General features: G+C 36.6%; 1 long non-coding RNA gene across 14 annotated transcripts in view; it reads right to left on the bottom strand.

Moving 5' to 3' along the window:
• Window positions 1-18,111, bottom strand: part of LOC111090065 — a 118,878-nt gene that overhangs the window by 68,443 nt on the left and 32,324 nt on the right. For 2 of the 14 annotated variants that reach the window (XR_005370711.1, XR_005370706.1), the window contains exon 2: window positions 11,613-11,686. The exons of the other annotated variants lie outside the window; for them this stretch is intronic. This is a non-coding gene — a long non-coding RNA (uncharacterized LOC111090065). The remainder of the gene's footprint in view (window positions 1-11,612; window positions 11,687-18,111) is intronic. 14 annotated transcript variants of the gene reach the window in all.

The raw sequence follows: 18,111 nt of genomic DNA, 5'->3' as shown, positions 1-18,111 counted from the left end.
AGTTTGGTATTAAAATCAAAGGAACAAAAACAGATGAAAATGAAACCTGATTTCAATCCTCAATACCAAATTATAGGACCGACAACTGATGTTCTTTGAATTTTCCAGGGCTTCCTCACTTTCAGACATCTGCCTTAAGAAACAAGAACGATAACTGTAATACTTAATAGTTATTGAGTGTCTGAAACCTTGGGCCAGGTACGGTACTAAGCTTGCATTCCATGTCATCTCCACCATTTTCCTGTGAGGTGGGGATTTCTAGCTCCATTTTGCAGATGAGGATCCTAGGGTTTCTGGAAGCCAAGTCAGAGATCATGCCATGACCCAATCTTAGATTGGGCTGTTTCTAAAGTTATGCTTTTATTTATTTTTTAAATTTTTTTAAGATTTTATTTATTTATTCATGAGAGACACACACACAGAGAGAGAGAGGCAGAGACACAGGCAGAGGGAGAAGCAGGCTCCATGCAGGGAGCCTGACATGAGACTCCATCCCAGGTCTCTAGGATCAGGCCCTGGGCTGAACATGGCGCTAAACTGCTGAGCCACCTGGGCTGCCCTAAAGTTATGCTTTTAAATCCTGAAAAACTCCAACAGAGAAAATAAACTTCCTTCCTTCAGATCCTACCTGTTCTTAATTTTCTAAATCAAATATTTCAAATGTTAGATAAAATTTTGATATTATGAGGCTTAATAACTCGTTGAATAAGAATATCCCTTTTCCATTATTGCCACCGTGCAGAATTCCATTCAATAGGTATTACTTTCTCCCTCCAATTAACCGTATCTTTCTATTCTGTACTTAGAACATTTAAAGCGGAAGCATTTTGAAGATAAACTCTCCACACTAACTCCATTCAGCTTTCTGATGCCATTCTTTTATAAGTCTTACACTTTTTATAGCCTCAGATCCTTTCATAACATAAATTCTTTTATATTAATCAAGAATTTAATTATATGTTCCTCAAAACTTTATTCCTTTAAGTTATAATTTATTTCAACCATTTCTGAAATAAATTATTATAAACTTTTGATGACTCAAGGTCCTCCAGAGAATTCATGCTTATAAGGCTTTCTGTAGCTATATAAAATAAATACAGACTTCTGTGCATTGTAGTTGTTGGATCTGTATTTTATCTCTCTCTTCCCACCATTGTAAACTGTTATTCCACATGCTGTCAATGTGGCCTCATTGGTTATAATCTATCTTGCTTTATAAATGTCTGGATAAAGGACTGAGAGAAGATTCATGTTTTTACTGTGGACTAAAGTACATGGGTTTTGTGACATGTATTATATTATCATTCAGTTTACTTCTGAGTTCATAACAGTATTCCCAATGGTTACATCTGACCAAAGACATGAGCTGAATGTGAATGCAAGTTGGATTTTTTTTGCAAGTCATACATACATATATAGAAATAAAAATAGTTATAGATACAGATGACAACATAAGCATAGAAATACAGATAGCATGCATGGATGTTTTGGCTTAGACTGCAGACCAGACACAATACAGTGAGAACCATGAGAATAAGGTCTTCTTTAAACTGGAGACTTTTTCTTTTAAGATTTATTTATCTGAAAGTGGGGGGAGGGGCAGAGGGAAAGAATCCCAAGCAGATTCCCCACTGAGCAGAGAGCCCCACAGGGAGTGCAATCACAGTACCCTGAGATCATGACCTGAGCCAAAACCAAGGGCCAGGTGTTTAACCAACTGAGCCACTCAGGCACCCCTAAACTGGAAACTGTTTTTAAAAGTTTGCTTTGGGCCCAGAATTCAAGTTTAAACATTACTTACCACAATGCTTATTACACTACAATGCTTTATAAAGAAAGGTCACTCAGTACATGCCAACTAAAGAAAATCATGCAAAAAAAGCATTCAACATCAAACCATTGAATTGTTTGCTATTACTTTTTTCTTCCCAGATCTACCTATGATCCTCTTTAAACAAAAAACAGTTTGTAAAATAACTCACCTGTGTTAAAACTCTGTAAGAACATACTAAACGTTAAGAGGATGAAAATATAAACCACTGACTGAGAGAAAATATTTATAAATTATATATCCAATGAAGAGATTCTATTACAAATCTATTTTTTTTAAATTCTTTAAAAAATTCTTAACACTCAATAATAAAAAATGGATAAGAAATTGGGACATTCACCAAAGAAGACATATAGATGGCAGATAAGCACATGAAAAGATTTTTACACCCATTAGTTGTTTGGAAAAATGCAAATTTAAACTACAATGAGATACCACTATTTGCTTCTTAGAATGGCTAAAAGTTTTTTAATTCATCATTCAAAATGTTGGTGAAGTTTTGGAGGAACTAGAACTCTCACAGGCTAGTGGAGAGAAGAAAATGGTGCAACAACTTTGGAAAAGCTTCTTGAAGTGTCAAATGTACAACTACCACATGACGCAGCCATTCCATCCTATGTATATACTCAAGAAAAGCGAAATCATATGTTCATACATGGATTTATACGTGAATGGTCATAACAGATTTATTTATAATAGCCAAAAACTAAAACAACCCAAATTTCCATCCACAGGTGAATGGATAAACAGATTGCAGCATAACCATACAATGGTCGACTCTTCAGCAACTAAGAGAAATGAACTATTGATATGTGGCTGTATCTCAAAATAGTTATGCTGAGTGGAAGAAGCCAGAAAAGAAATTTGTACTCTGTGATTCCATTTATATAAAATTATGAAAAATGCAAACTAATCTGTAGTAACAGAAAACAGCTAGCTCAATAGTTGTCTGGGGACTGGGGTAGATGGGGGTGAAAAAAAGCTTACCAAAGACAACAGGGAACTTATAGCCTGTGATGGATATGTTTACTACTTGGATTATGGCAATGGTTTATGGGTTCATAAGTGTGTCAAAATTTCTCAAATTGTACATTTAAAATTTGTGCAGTTTATTGTTCATCAATTACACTTCGGCATCCACCTAGCCCTTTCAACAGACTCACGCCAGTTGCTGTGTTGACCATAAATAAAAAGGAGGTAGGGTTTCAAAGGTAGGAGCAGAGAGCCACTGGGAAACTACTCCAATAATCTAGGTAAGAGATAGTGGACATGTGGACCAGGGTGGAGACAATGGAGATGGTGAAGAGGGATCCCACTCTGGATATATTTCAAAAGTAGAATCAACAGGGATCCCTGGGTGGCGCAGCAGTTTGGCGCCTGCCTTTGGCCCAGGGCGCAATCCTGGAGACCCAGGATCGAATCCCACGTCGGGCTCCCGGTGCTTGGAGCCTGCTTCTCTCTCTGCCTGTGTCTCTGCCTCTCTCTCTCTCAATCTGTGTGACTATCATAAATAAATAAAAATTAAAAAAAAAAAGTAGAATCAACAGGTTTTCCCAAGGGGTCAGATGGGGCATGTGAGAGGAAGAGGAGTCATCAAGGGTGACTTCACCTGACCAATAATAAGAATGGAGTTTCCATTTCACTGAAATGAGGAAGGCTATGAGTAGAACAGAGGCGGGGATGGGAATCTGGACTTGAGTTTAATCCTTTTAGATTGATGGGCTCCTATATCCTGTTGACATCCCCCCACCGCAGTACATATAAATACCATCAAGTCTTAGATCTAGTTCCCTTAGAGTTTTCTACTTGAAGCTCAATCCTTTCAAAGTAGCCATGGCTGATAGAATGCTCACTGGTGTGCCAAAGATGATACATCATTTGGTTATTGAGTAGTATGTGGGGGTCATGTTTCTACGTTCCTCCAGTAGGTAGCTCACTATTAGAATGAGCCTTTTACCTCATTCTACAAAGATTGCAAGCAATTTCTTGAAATCTGGTCCTATTTCTTACCAGATCCAGTGCCAGTTCCCAAACTCATATTTTAAGAAACTGGCACAGCAATATTTCTGTCATATTCTATTGGTCAAGCAATCACAATCCATAATGACTCAAGGAGAAGGGACACAGACCTCCCACATCTAGAAGGAAGGAAGGTCAGAAACTTGGAGGCCATATTTTAAACCCATTATACCAAGGTGCCACGTAATCACTACAGTTAAATGTTACCTACACACTTTTGTTAGTTTCTATTTAAGGCCTTGCTATCTGATAGAGAGTGAAAGGATCTGTATATTCACCTTCAACCCCAGTATTATGAATAAACCATTCTTTGCGGGTATGTGTGATCTTGGCATCTGATTTGTTTTCATTCCTTACAAATGCAAATGGTAACATTGCATTTTGAAATTGTTCATGATACAATCAACCTAAAAGCTTTCTGCAGACAGGGACTTTATCATGCTACAATGCCCCAAACATAGTACACATTTGTGTCATTGAAAATTGATATATGCCAAGTTGGCCCTAAAATTATCAGATTCTCTTGGTAAATATTTATTGCCTCAGTATTTGGTAATATGATATGAGATAAGTAGAAGCTATGATCTCTTTCTCTACCTCACCATTAGGTGGTAAGCATAGTGAAAGTAAATCTCAGACCAAATTCTGCCACATAGAAATATTTATGAGTAGGCAAGCTTCAAAATTGTCATACAAACTATTCCCATGGGCTTGGGGAAGTCCCTGCTTTCTGCTTTTCAGGCACACCAACAAGCTTTACAATAATAGTTGAGTACAAAAATTAGCAAAACTCTAATTAGCTCAGGTGACACAGTGTTGATTAAATAGAGACACAGAATCAAAATTCTAGACGTAAAACATATAATCTAAAGATGTTAGGCTTCTGGGTTTTGTTGGATTCTTCAATTTTGTTCCTTCAAGGACAGAGATGTCTATACAATCTTCTTTTAGCCCAATATGTACTTTGCACACCATCATTCACTTACACCCTAGAAGTTATGTCCAACATCCCTTGCACTTATCACCAAACCCTCTGGTGCAGTTTTAAATAGCAACATTTGAAGTGTTCTGGATCTGGATCCCTGAGTAGACAACTGCAAGGTCACAGTGTGTGTGCTACAGCTGGCTTGTGCTGGCTATGAGTCAATAGTGCACATCTCTTCCCAACACTGCATTCCGTGACCTCACACTGGTTGCTTGCTGAAACTGGCCATGGTGAGAAGAGTTTCAAAACAGAAATCAGCAAGTAATACAAATCAGGACTATCCTTCCCAGAGCTGTGTTGCCAGCACATTACTGTAACTGACCATCCTTATAGTATAAATTAAAGTTAATTTACATCACACCATTTATATTGGAGTATTTGAAAGTAGCTTACTAATAACATAACAAGCAAGTATTAGTTGCTTAAATTAATTATGGCATACAGGTCTTATGTTTAAATAAATGCCTCGGGGAGTGTGTGTGTGTGTATTTTAAGGGATTTGTTTGTCCAATCTAATCAACTCATTATACTCCATAAGTTTTCAGTGACACCACATTTAATAGAATATAAAAATTGAGTAGAATATAAATTGATCAGCAGGGGTAAATTAAATGATAATATAAAAGCTTTTATAAGATTATCTACTCATATTTAAGACTGAAATAAAATATAATGACAGATATTAATCCAATTTTAATTTTATTTTCATTGAAAATTCTGACCTAATCTGAGGCATAGCCCATTTATGTGCAATATGATAGGAGAGACCAGAGTTCAAGTTTCTACTATAACACATACCAACTACATGACTTCAGACAAGTCATTTCTGAGATTCGATGTCCTCATCTGTAAAATGGGATTCACAAAGATGAGATCACCCATTGTGGAAACATTTGTAATTTGTACAATCTGACAAAACTAGTTATATATTTTTAAATATTTATTTATTTATTTATTTATTTATTTATTTATTTATTTATTTGAGAGAGAGAGAGAGCACAAGCAGGGGGACTGGCAGAGGGACAGGGAGAAACAGACTCCCACCCAGCAGGGAGCCTGATGTGGGGGGCTCAAGCCCAGGACTCTGGGATCATGACCTGAGTTGAAGGCAGATGATTAACTGACTGAGCCACCCAGGCACCTCCAAAACTGGTTATTATTGTTACTAAAGTGCCTCACAAAGAGCCAGCTGCTAATGAGGTCAGGAATGCACTGTTCTTTCCATAATGAGAAATAATAAATAAAGCAATAAAATATATTTTTAAAAACTTTTCTCTCTAAAATAAAGCACACTAAGATTAATTTTTCCAGGTTCTCTGAGGTTGCTAACAGAAACGGATGATAAAACTGTCACCGGGCACAAACACTTGGACATACTGAATATCATTATCTTCTTTGGGTGCATAAAGGATGCTCTACTGAGGCTCACTGCCTTCAGAACTGGCTCAGGACACACAGTACATTGTCACAGTTCATTATAGTGTTCCCTAGATCTTCACATTTTTCTTCCCTTTTTGCTTAATATAAAACCTCCTCTCCACTCCATCGCCCCAACATACATATTGAGAGAGGAAAAAAGGAAAAGACCCTGAAATATTTGTTTAAATCCAATCTCCAATTTCATAAACACATCTCTACTATACCATACCTAACAGGTACTGGGGCTTTCTATGTATTATCCCATCTAGCCCTCTTCAAAATATTTGCTTTTTAAAGATAAAAAAAAAAAAAAAAGCTAACTGAGCTTTAAAGGTGGTATAGTCAGATTTCTAATCCAAGTTCATCTGGACTTGAAGACCATTCTTATTTTCCATCTTTAATAATCCCTCTAGCAAGCTTGCAGATGAATTTTTAGACTCTCAGGAATTAGACAATATTCTTTTTTTTAATAATAAATTTATTTTTTATTGGTGTTCAAACTGCCAACATACAGATTAACACCCAGTGCTCATCCCGTCAAGTGCCCCCCTCAGTGCCCATCACCCATTCACCCCCCATCCCCTGACGTCCTCCCCTTCCACCACCCCTAGTTCGTTTCCCAGAGTTAGGAGTCTCTCATGTTCTGTCTCCCTTTCTAATATTTCCTACCCATTTCTTCTCCCTTCCCTTCTATTCCCTTTCACTATTATTTATATTCCCCAAATGAATGAGAACATATAATGTTTGTCCTTCTCTGATTGACTTATTTCACTCAGCATAATACCCTCCAGTTCCATCTACATTGAAGCAAATGGTGGGTATTTGTCATTTCTAATGGCTGAGTAATATTCCATTGTATACATAAACCACAGGTTCTTTATCCATTCATCTTTCGATGGACACCGAGACTCCTTCCACAGTTTGGCTATTGTGGACATTGCTGCTATAAACATCGGGGTGCAGGTGTCCCGGCATTTCATTCCATCTGTATCTTTGGGGTAAATCTCCAGCAGTGCAATTGCTGGGTCATAGGGCAGGTCTATTTTTAACTCTTTGAGGAACCTACACACAGTTTTCCAGAGTGGCTGCACCAGTTCACATTCCCACCAACAGTGCAGGAGGGTTCCCTTTTCTCCGCATCCTCTCCAACATTTGTGGTTTCCTGTCTTGTTAATTTCCCCCATTCTCACTGGTGTGAGGTGGTATCTCATTGTGGTTTTGATTTGTATTTCCCTGATGGCAAGTGATGCAGAGCATTTTCTCATGTGCATGTTGGCCATGTCTATGTCTTCCTCTGTGAGATTTCTCTTCATGTCTTTTGCCCATTTCATGATTGGATTGTTTGTTTCTTTGGTGTTGAGTTTAATAAGTTCTTTATAGATCTTGGAAACTAGCCCTTTATCTGATAGGTCATTTGCAAATATCTTCTCCCATTCTGTAGGTTGTCTTTTAGTTTTGTTGACTGTATCCTTTGCTGTGCAAAAGCTTCTTATCTTGATGAAGTCCCAATAGTTCATTTTTGCTTTTGTTTCTTCTGCCTTCATGGATGTATCTTGCAAGAAGTTACTGTGGCCGAGTTCAAAAGGGGTGTTGCCTATGTTCTCCTCTAGGATTTGGATGGAATCTTGTCTCACATTTAGATCTTTCATCCATTTTGAGTTTATCTTTGTGTATAGTGCAAGAGAGTGGTCTAGTTTCATTCTTCTGCATGTGGATGTCCAATTTTCCCAGCACCATTTATTGAAGAGACTGTCTTTTTTCCAGTGGATAGTCTTTCCTCCTTTATCGATATTAGTTGACTATAAAGTTCAGGGTCCACTTCTGGATTCTCCACTCTGTTCCAATGATCTATGTGTCTGTTTTTGTGCCAGTACCACAATGTCTTCATGACCACAGCTTTGTAGTACAACCTGAAATCTGGCATTGTGATGCCCCCAGCTGTGGTTTTCTTTTTCAAAATTCCTCTGGCTATTCCACACAAATCTTAAAATAATTTGTTCTAACTCTCTGAAGAAAGTCCATGGTATTTTGATAGGGATTGCATTAAACGTGTAAATTGCCCTGGGTAACATTGAGATTTTCACAATATTCTTAAATGTCTTCTGGGCCATGCAATAGTTTGATAGTTGAATTCCCCATTTTCCATTAGAATAATCAGCACTTGATTTAAAGCTGTATGTCTGACACCTAAAATGGACCCTTGTTAAGAGCATGACTTTCTCTCTCTCTCTCTCTTTTTCAGATTTATTAGCTTGAGAGCGATAACATGCAGTAGGGAGGGGCAGAAGGAGAAGGAGAGAGTCTTAAGCAGACTCCACACTGAGCATCGCTTATTCTCAAGACCCTGAGATCACAACCTGAGCCAAAACCAAGAGTTGGATGCTTAACTGACTGTGCCATCCAGGGGCCCCAGGAGCATGGCTTTCTACCCCTGAACTCCTAGTGAGTATCTCAGTACCTGGCAAAGGGGGTGTTTTAATAAATATTTGGTTTTGATGAAAGAATGGTTCCAATGGCTCACATCTATGCCCAAATGAACACTTCCAGTGATAGGGAAGTCACCATTGCCACAGGAAACCATTGCCTTTAAGGTCTCCTCATGTCAAATTACTTGTATGATGTAATAGAAAAAAATAAAAGAAGAAAGAAAGGAAAAAATAAGACATAAAGAAAGGAGATCCCCCAGGAATAGATTTAACTACTTGAAGTAGACTATTTCCAAATGAGATGAATAGCCAGGAAACAGCAAAGACAGACATCCTGCCTTCTTTATGCCTACCGTGAGCAAACTGCATTGACTGTACCAAAGACACATTTTAACAATTAAGGGTAAAACAAGATTCAGGAGAATCCACTGTCATCAGTTAACTTAGTGCTTTGATTCAATGGTCCATTTGCAAAAATAAAGTTAACAATGAAAGACATGAGTCAGGTTTGAAAGAGATGAAAGTAATGTACATATGTCAAAAAATAAGCAAACTTGAAATAAATAAAGATGATTTAAAGTTTAGAATTCTTGGGGATCCCTGGGTGGCTCAGCGGTTTGGTGCCTGCCTTTGGCCCAGGGTGTGATCCTGGGGTCCCAAGATTGAGTCCCAGGTTGGGCTCCCTGCATGGAGCCTGCTTCTCCCTCTGTCTGTATCTTTACTTCTCTCTCTCTCTCTCTCTGTGTCTCTCATGAATAAATAAATAAAATCTTTAAAAATAAATAAATAAAGTTTAGAATTCTTAAGATGCCTGGATGGTTCAGTGGTTGAGCATCTGCCTTCGGCTCAGGTTATGATCCCAGGGTCCTGGGATCAGTCCCACATCGGGCTGCCTGCAAGGAGCCTGCTTCTCCCTCTGCCTATGTCTCTGCCTCTCTCTCTCTGTGTCTCTCATGAATAAATAAATAAAATCATTTAAAAAAAGGAATAGAGCTTTTAAAATATAAAGTTTAAAATTCTTAACCACAATGAGATATCACCTCAAAAATAATTTAGAATTCTTTTTTGAATAATATTTCATATTTTAAAGTTTACAGAGTTCAAGGATATGTTCATGGAATGCTCTGATTCTTCAAAAATGCATAAATTGGGAATGCCTCTCAACAGGTGTTCCTATAAAGCATTATAGATAAAATATAATAAGGCATATTAAACATATTTAATGACATAGGTTATTTATAGCATTTTGTTATAAATCAATTTAAAAATTAGGTACCCCACAATACATTCTATTTTGTAAGTGCAGGTTTTCTTTTATAGTATTTTGTAAACTATGATAAAAAGCATTTTTCTCCTCTAACAAAATTACCAAACCAAATAATTTAGACATGTGTTCCAGGTAATAAATTATTATTTTACTAAACTCACTTTGCATTGTGATAAATCTCTAAATATTGCTTTGTATTCTGATACTTCATTGTGTGATTATAAGTAATCTGTTTAACTTCTGGCCTCCTTTAATAGATTTAAATGTATCATTGAACAAATGAAACACAAAAGTCCAGAGAAGGCTAATCACTTTTACGGCATCTCACAGCTGAACCACCATGGAGTCAAGAGCAGCAGGGACTTCTTGAGGTCACACCAGTCTCTCCTGACTTACTTAACAGACTGAACTCTGCTTTTCATCATTTTAATGTCATATATTTAAATTCTTAGTTCATAAGTATAAATTAGAGAAGAGATACCTTTGCCTTTGATACATGTCAGAATGAAGAGAAACTAAGGTGGAAAAGAAACCTATTCTACTTCCTTTCCTGGGTTTCCCTAAAATTCTGAAGAAATATCTCAACTTAATCTTTCCAATTAGAGCAGATGATCTCTTTGTGCCTTCTGTACAAGGCAGTATGTCTGTGAGAATTTATAAGAGCCACTGAGTGAGGCAACTGCCCAGTTGTGAATGCCTAAGACCAGATACACCTAGCGAAGGGACCGAAGAAAACTTTTTTGAGATCAGCACAAAGGCTTCCCAGGACTGCTTCTGTCTCAAAAAAAACCCACTCTTCTTCCTGCCCTGGGTCCTTTACATCTCATTCTTTTTCTAAGACTGTTCTTGCCCACCCTTTTTCACTTGTTTCTTCCCCCTAGATCTTAGGAAACATTTCAGACACCACTTCCTTGGGACAAAATAAAGTCAACTTCTCCTGTTTGTGCTCCTTCTGTAGCTCCAATTACAATTATAGTTAAATTGTTAATTTTGTGACAGTTAATAACTGTCTCCCTCATTAAGTATTGAGCTATAGATTAAAAACCACTCTTGCTTGTTTGCTACTGTATTCCCATCACTGCATAGGGCTTAATATATAGATGGTACTAAATAAGTTCATCTGTTCAACAAATTCTTTTGAGTACTGACTACATTCTAGCCATTGTGCCGGACACTGGAGATATAGTACTAAATCAACCCTCATGATGCTCACATCTAGTAAGGGAGAAACTCAAAAACCAAATACACAAACAACTATTTAAGGAGTGCTGTGGGGGAAACAAATAGGATGCCAAGAAAGAAAATACTAGGGCTTGAGGAAGTGGAGATGAAGCTATCTTGGACATTGGGTTACAGGGTCATAGAAAGCACATTTAGGGTCAACATTCAAGCTGAGACCTGTAATGATAAGAAACCAGCACTGCAAAGTTCTAAAAATGAGTTTCCAAGTAAAGGAAACAGCAAGGACAATGACCATGTGGCAAGATAATTAGGTGTATTCAAGAAACAGAAAGATGTCAGTGTAGCCAGATAGAGTAAGGAAGAAAGTGGTGCAAAATGAAGTTGCAAAATAGGCAAGGTTGGATCATTCAGAGCCTTGCAGGCCACAGTGAGGAGTTAAGATTTCATTCTAAGGGCAATGAGAAGACATTGGGTTTGACATACCTTGATTTAACTTCTGTTTTTAGAATGTGTCTAGACTTAGGTTTTGACTTTGGTTGCTGAGTGGATAATGTAGTCTAAAGAAACAAAAGTGAAAATTGTGAGACCAATTTGCTAGTTTTCATATAAATCCAGGCAAGAGACAATGACAGCCTGGATTACACTATTGACAACAATAATGGAAATAAGTGAATGTATTTCATATCTTTTTTGGAAATAGAGTCAGTAATCATAGTGGTCACTATTGCAATGGAATATGTGGGGTGAAAGGAAGAAAGTAAGGATAACTCCTGGGTTTCTGGATTAACCAGCTAAGTAAACTGCAGGATAATTTACTGAGATGGGTTACAGGTGGAACAGGAACAGGTTGGGGAAACTCAAAAGTTCCATTATGTTAATGTTCAAGTTTGAGACTTCCATTAGTCTCTCCTACTATACATTTGTTGATATATTTGTCAAATCAATAAATGTAGCACTCCTTTCACTTAGGATGCAGAAGCTTCAAAAAATGTCACTATCACCCAATAGTTGACAATCTATACTCATTTTTTAAATCCAAATACCTGTATTATTTAAATTCCAGGTACTGACAGGCTGATAAGGAAAGATTTCTTTGGGCAGAGTATGAGCTGAACAATTCTAGCCTTCCCAAGTCTAGAAGCCTTTTTCCTATTTAATTTTGATTTGAAGTTAATGTGGTTTTCAAAAGGGACACATTCTACTTTCGCATATTTGTTTTAAAAATCTGTGTTTGTATATAAAATGTATATCATTATCATGGCTTTATTTAACAAAATCTTTACCAAGGACTTACCCTGTGCTGTTCCTCTCAGTCCAAGCTACCATCGTTTCCCATAGGAGTGGTTTCTCTATTTAAACTCTCATACCTTCCTAATTCATTCTTCTCACATATGCTAGGGAATATTTTTAAGTTCCAAGATTACCAAGATGTGGACACATTGGCTTCGTGTACCCACACCCCCCAACTGAGCCTTTGAAATATTTTAATGCAAATCCCAGATACCATCATTTCACATCTACATATTTTATATTTCTAAAAAATGGATCTTTTTACATAATTATAAGGCTATTATCTCTCTAACACAATTATCAATAACTCCATGACATAATCTAGTTATCTAGTCCAAATTCAAAATTTCCCACTTGTTTAAGAAATATCTTGTTACTATTGGCTTGTATGAAGCAGAAGACAAACAAGGTCTATAAATTGCCTTGTGTTGTTGTATTTCTACATTACTATTAAGTACTCTCTCCTTTTATTTACTTTTCCATATCATTGACTTGTAGAGGCTGGGTCAGTTGTCTCATGGAATGTCCTAAAACAATGTGGTTTTCTGGATTTGTCTGTTTGTTTTCAATAATCTATACTCTTAAATAATCTACACTGCCTTAGAAAAGAAGAAATAACCTACAAAATAACCATTCTTGAGTTCATCAGTGAGCTGAGGTTGCAACGTAATCAGGTAAACAAAATTACAGAGTAAAAAGGCTGCACAAAACACATGAGACACCCAATGTTTCACCCTGGATGGAACATAAGAGGAAAAGAAGAAAGCCATAGGAAGGGTAAGAAGTACACAACTGAAATTTCTCCACATTCTTAAAAGACAAGTGTGGATTAGTGTAAAAGTGTAGAATCCTCAGAGGCCATAGGCATAAGGGTGTCTGTGCCCACACACCAGCTGTTCTCCACAGGCCTCCACTGGATGTTCACAAGAAAGACTGGGTGCAGATAGGAAACTAGAAAGTCCCCTTGGTAGCACAAATGTGTAGGGCCTGCTAATGTTTGTTTGAAAGTGGAACAGGAATATCTATGAAATCTCATCTCACAATGGGCTCTGCATGAATATAGATGTTGAGCAGCTGCCACTGCCCACAGCCCAGAATCTCCTTGATAGGAAGCAAAATCTTTCTGATCTTCTTGGGGGTAGTAGAAAAAAACTGCTCATATCCCAAATATCACATGAAATAAAATGCATCTGATATAGAGGGAGAGTCAAGAAACCCAGTCATGTCTCTATTCCCAGGGAAAAGTTGGCTGTTTCTGAGGAAGAAGTGCCTAAGAACTTGTTTTCTGACCCTATAGACCCTATACTGCTAACAAAGCAGGGGTCTGCAACTGCCTAGGGAGGAGTAGGAAATTCTTTAAAAGGCAGGCAGAGGAGGAAATGCACTGAGGGGAAGGCAAAGATAGCTTATTTGGCAGAGAAGTGGGAGTGATCAAAAAGCCTGACAAATGAGATTCAGGAGCAAAAGATCTGCCCAAGACTGAGGCTAAAGCTGAAGAAGTAAAAACCCTCAGCCTCAGCATGAGCTTTGCACAGAATAGCAAGCAACAGAAGTCTAAGGCTAGAGGAAAAACTAGAACATGGAGACAAATCCCCTTTGTTGACAAAGGCACTTAGGGATTGCTGAAAGTTGAGGATGGAGAAAGAACATTCAGAAAATCTCTCTATATGCCAGGCCTCACACCGACAATAAGGTAGCAGCAGTCCAACAGTGGACAAATTTGAAGCCTAGAGTTCACTACAGGTGACAACAACACAACAACAATGACAGTAAATTCAAACCCAGCTCATCTACTGACTAGATAGCCTCAATTCTCCAAAGACTAATGACCTAACAGAAAAAGAGGCATATCCAGTTCTGGGCATGAATATTGTTTGGTTCCAGTCTCTAATATTCCTTTAGATATATTACCTGGTATGTAATCAAAATTATGATTAACATAAAAAGCAAGAACAAAATGATCCACCATCAAGAGATAAAACAGACTCTGGATTTGGCCTAGATATTGAAACTAACAGATAGTAACTTTAAAATAATTCATTGTTAAAGGGCCTAGTAGAAAAAGTGTAATGCACGAATGGATGGGAAAATTAAACAGAGAGATGTATTCACTTCCTGGTGGTGTTGTGAAAAATTACCACAAATTTGGTGACTTAAAATGAGAGAAAATTGATCTTCCACAGTTCTGGAGGCCTAAAATTTGAAATCAAGGGTATCAGCAGGAAAACATTTCCTTTGGAGGCTCCAGAAGAGAATTCTTCCTTGCTTCTTCTTCTAGCTTCTGATGGCCATAGATATTCTTTGGCCTCTTTCACTTAGGGCCACATCACTCCAATCTCTGCCTCCATCTTCATGTTGTCTTCTCCTTTGTGTATCTGTGTCTTCTTCCATCTCTTATAAATATATTTATTACTGAATTTAAGACCTGCTCATATAATCCAGGATAATCTCATCTCAAGAACCTCAGTTTAAGTACATAAGACAAATAAGATAATATTCACAGATTCCAGGGATTTGGATATGCACATATCATTTAGGAGTCACCATTCAACCCACTAAAAATATAAATAAAAGGAAAAAAAAAAGGTGTTCTGGTTATCAGAATAATGAACCTCCCCCAAAGATGTCTACATCCTCATCCCCTAAACCTGTAAATATGTTACCTTACATGTCAAAAGAGACTTTGCAGATGTGATTAAGTTAAGCATCATGAGACAGGGCTATTATCCTGGATAATCCAGATAGGCCCAATGTAATGACAAGGGTTCTTCTAAGTGAAAGAGGGAGTCAGGACAGTTGGAAATTTGAAGATCTATTCTGCTAACTTTGAAGATGGAGGAAGATGCCATCAGTCAAAAAATACAGGCACTTTCTAAAACCTGGAAAAGGCAAAGAAAAAGATTCTCCTCTAGAGACTCCAGAAGGAAAATAGCCTTACTAACACCTTAATTTTAGCCAAGTGAGACCCATTTCAGACTTCTGATCTCCAGAACTTTTATACAATAAAGTTGTATGGTTCTAAGCAATAGTGGTAACATGTTACAATAGAAATAGGAAACTAGTAAGGATGGAAATATTAAATACCATTGTTTTTCCTTTATAATGTTATCTGCAGACTGGACACAGCAAAAAAATAATCAATGAACTTGATAGATAGAAACTACCCAAAGTGGAAAGCAAGGGAAAAAGTGGGAGAAAAAAAGAATAGGTTATCCAAATATTTTGGAAGAGGACCATAGTATAACATGTATGGAATTATTCCCAGATTAACAAGAGATAGAAAGAACAGAAGAAATAGAGATAATGATAGAGAATTTTCTGAAAATAAGAAGAACAAAAACAAAAATAAAGTGAAAAAAACTCAAAGAATCCCAGGAAACTTCAAGCAAGATAAATACAAATAAAAAACACAGCTATAAAAACTGTAGTCAAACTGCTGAAATTCAAATATAAGAGAAAAATATTAAATTAGAGAAAGAGAAAAGACATTTCTTACAAAGGAAGAAAAGAATTACAGTAGACTTTTTCTCAAGCTATACAATCCATATGATAATGGATAATGGTGATAATGGAACATCTTTAAACAAAAAAGTTAACAGAATTATATACCCAGCAAAAATATCTTTCAAAATAAAGAAGAAATAAAGGCTTTCTCAGACCAACAAAAGCTAAGAGAATTCGTTGTCTACAAACTTTCACTATAGGAAATGTTAAAAGAAGTTATCTAGGAAAAAGAAATACAGCACAAGTAGAAAAGTTAATCTATATAAAAGAATAAAGAGCACTAGAAATGGTAAAAAAAATATATAGTTAAATGTAAGAGACATTTTTATTTTGAATTTCTTTAAAATATAATTGACTTTTTAGAGCTATGGTAATAATAATATATTTTTGGAGCTTATAACAAATGTAGAAGAAAATATATAACAACAGGACAAAAATCAAGAGAGGAAATGAAAATGTATTTGGTAAGATTTCTATACTATGTGAAGCAACATATTTGAAAGTAACATATATCTGAAAGCTAAAAAAATTTTTTTTAATTCTAAAGCAAACACTAAGCCAATTGTGAAAGTAAATTAAATAATAGAAAATAGGCACTAGAGAGGAAAAGGGGAATGAAGAACCAATTAGACAAGTTGAAAACATAGCAGCTGGTATATTTAAACCCAACCACATTGATAATTATTAATAATTGTTAAAATTAACTCTTCAATTAAAAGACTGAGATTGTCCTGTTGGATACAAAAGTATGACTCAACTATATATTTTCTACAACAAATCTGCTTTATTTTTTTTTCAAATCTGCTTTAAATATGAAGACACAGACAACTAAAAATTAGTAAAAAGATAGAAAACTTATATTACTAAATAAAGGAAGATGGAGTATCTATATTAACACCCCTTTGTGTAGATCGAAGTAAGGTATATTAACAGCAAAAAAGATATCACTAATGATAAAGAGGTAAATTCATCAATAGGAAATAATAATATTTCATGTATATACATTAATAACACAGCTTAAAGCACATAAAGGAAAAACTATAGAAATGAAGGAGAAATAAGTACACAATTATAGTTGGAGGCTTCAACACTCTTTCTTAAATAATTGATAAAACAAGTAGACACAAAAATCAGTCAATGATATAAAAGACCTGATTGACACTATAAACTAAATCAATCTGACAATTACAGAATATTCCCTCTAACAACAGAAGAATACATACTCTTCACATAGACACAAACATTCATCAAGATAGACCATATTCTGAGCCATAGAATAACTAATTTAAAAGGATTTAATCAGAAAACGTATGTTCTCTAAACACAGATAATGAAACTAAAAGTCAGTAGAAGAAAGGAATCTAAAGATCCCCAGATTTAGAAATTGAACAACACATGTCTAATCTACATATCAAAAATGAAAGTAAAATAATAGGTTAGAAAATATTTTGAATTGGAACTCCAGGGTGGCTCAGTGGTTGTGTGTCTGCCTTTGGCTCAGGGTGTGATCCCAGGGTTCTGAGATCGAGACCCATATCGGGCTCCCCACAGGGAGCCTGCTTCTTCCTCTGCCTGTGTCCTTGCCTCTCTCTCTGTGTCTCTCATGAATAAATAAAATATTAAAAAAAGAGAAAATATTTTAATTAAATTAAAATGAAAATACAACATGTCAAAATTTGTGTAACCAATTAATTCTTAGATTAATTCTCAAAGCTGGAAAATAAGAAAAATAATGCCCCCCCAACACAGTTTAAAAATAGGTATGATAGACAATTTGGCCACTGCCAATCCCATGGGGAATTCTGGAGATGAATGGGCCTACTACAGAGTGGTTCCAATTAAAGCAAAGGGGTTCAGCCTTTGTATCCCTGCATTGGCCAGTCCTTGAATACAAGCTAGCCCCCAGGAGGAGGATAATTCCCAAGGAGGGACACCACCATGAGCCCATGAGCTGTCAACAGCCAATATTCCCAGCATCTAGGGAAATGAATGACTTGATCCTAAAGAGGGCTGGATTTCTGGATGATACAGTACAAGCATTCTCTATAAAATTTAACAACCTAATGGGGACATTGACATGTTAGTTAGACTCTGAAGAATGAGATTAGGGCTTTAATAGTTGCAACAGAAAGTGTGTTGTGGGAATCAGAGAACTCACAGCTTGGTTCTAGCCAGGGTCAATGGGATC

The sequence above is a fragment of the Canis lupus genome, chromosome 15 (assembly GCF_011100685.1).
Source record: "Canis lupus familiaris isolate Mischka breed German Shepherd chromosome 15, alternate assembly UU_Cfam_GSD_1.0, whole genome shotgun sequence".
NCBI classification, from domain to species: domain Eukaryota; kingdom Metazoa; phylum Chordata; class Mammalia; order Carnivora; family Canidae; genus Canis; species Canis lupus.
This window is presented reverse-complemented; position numbering and strand designations above follow the sequence as displayed.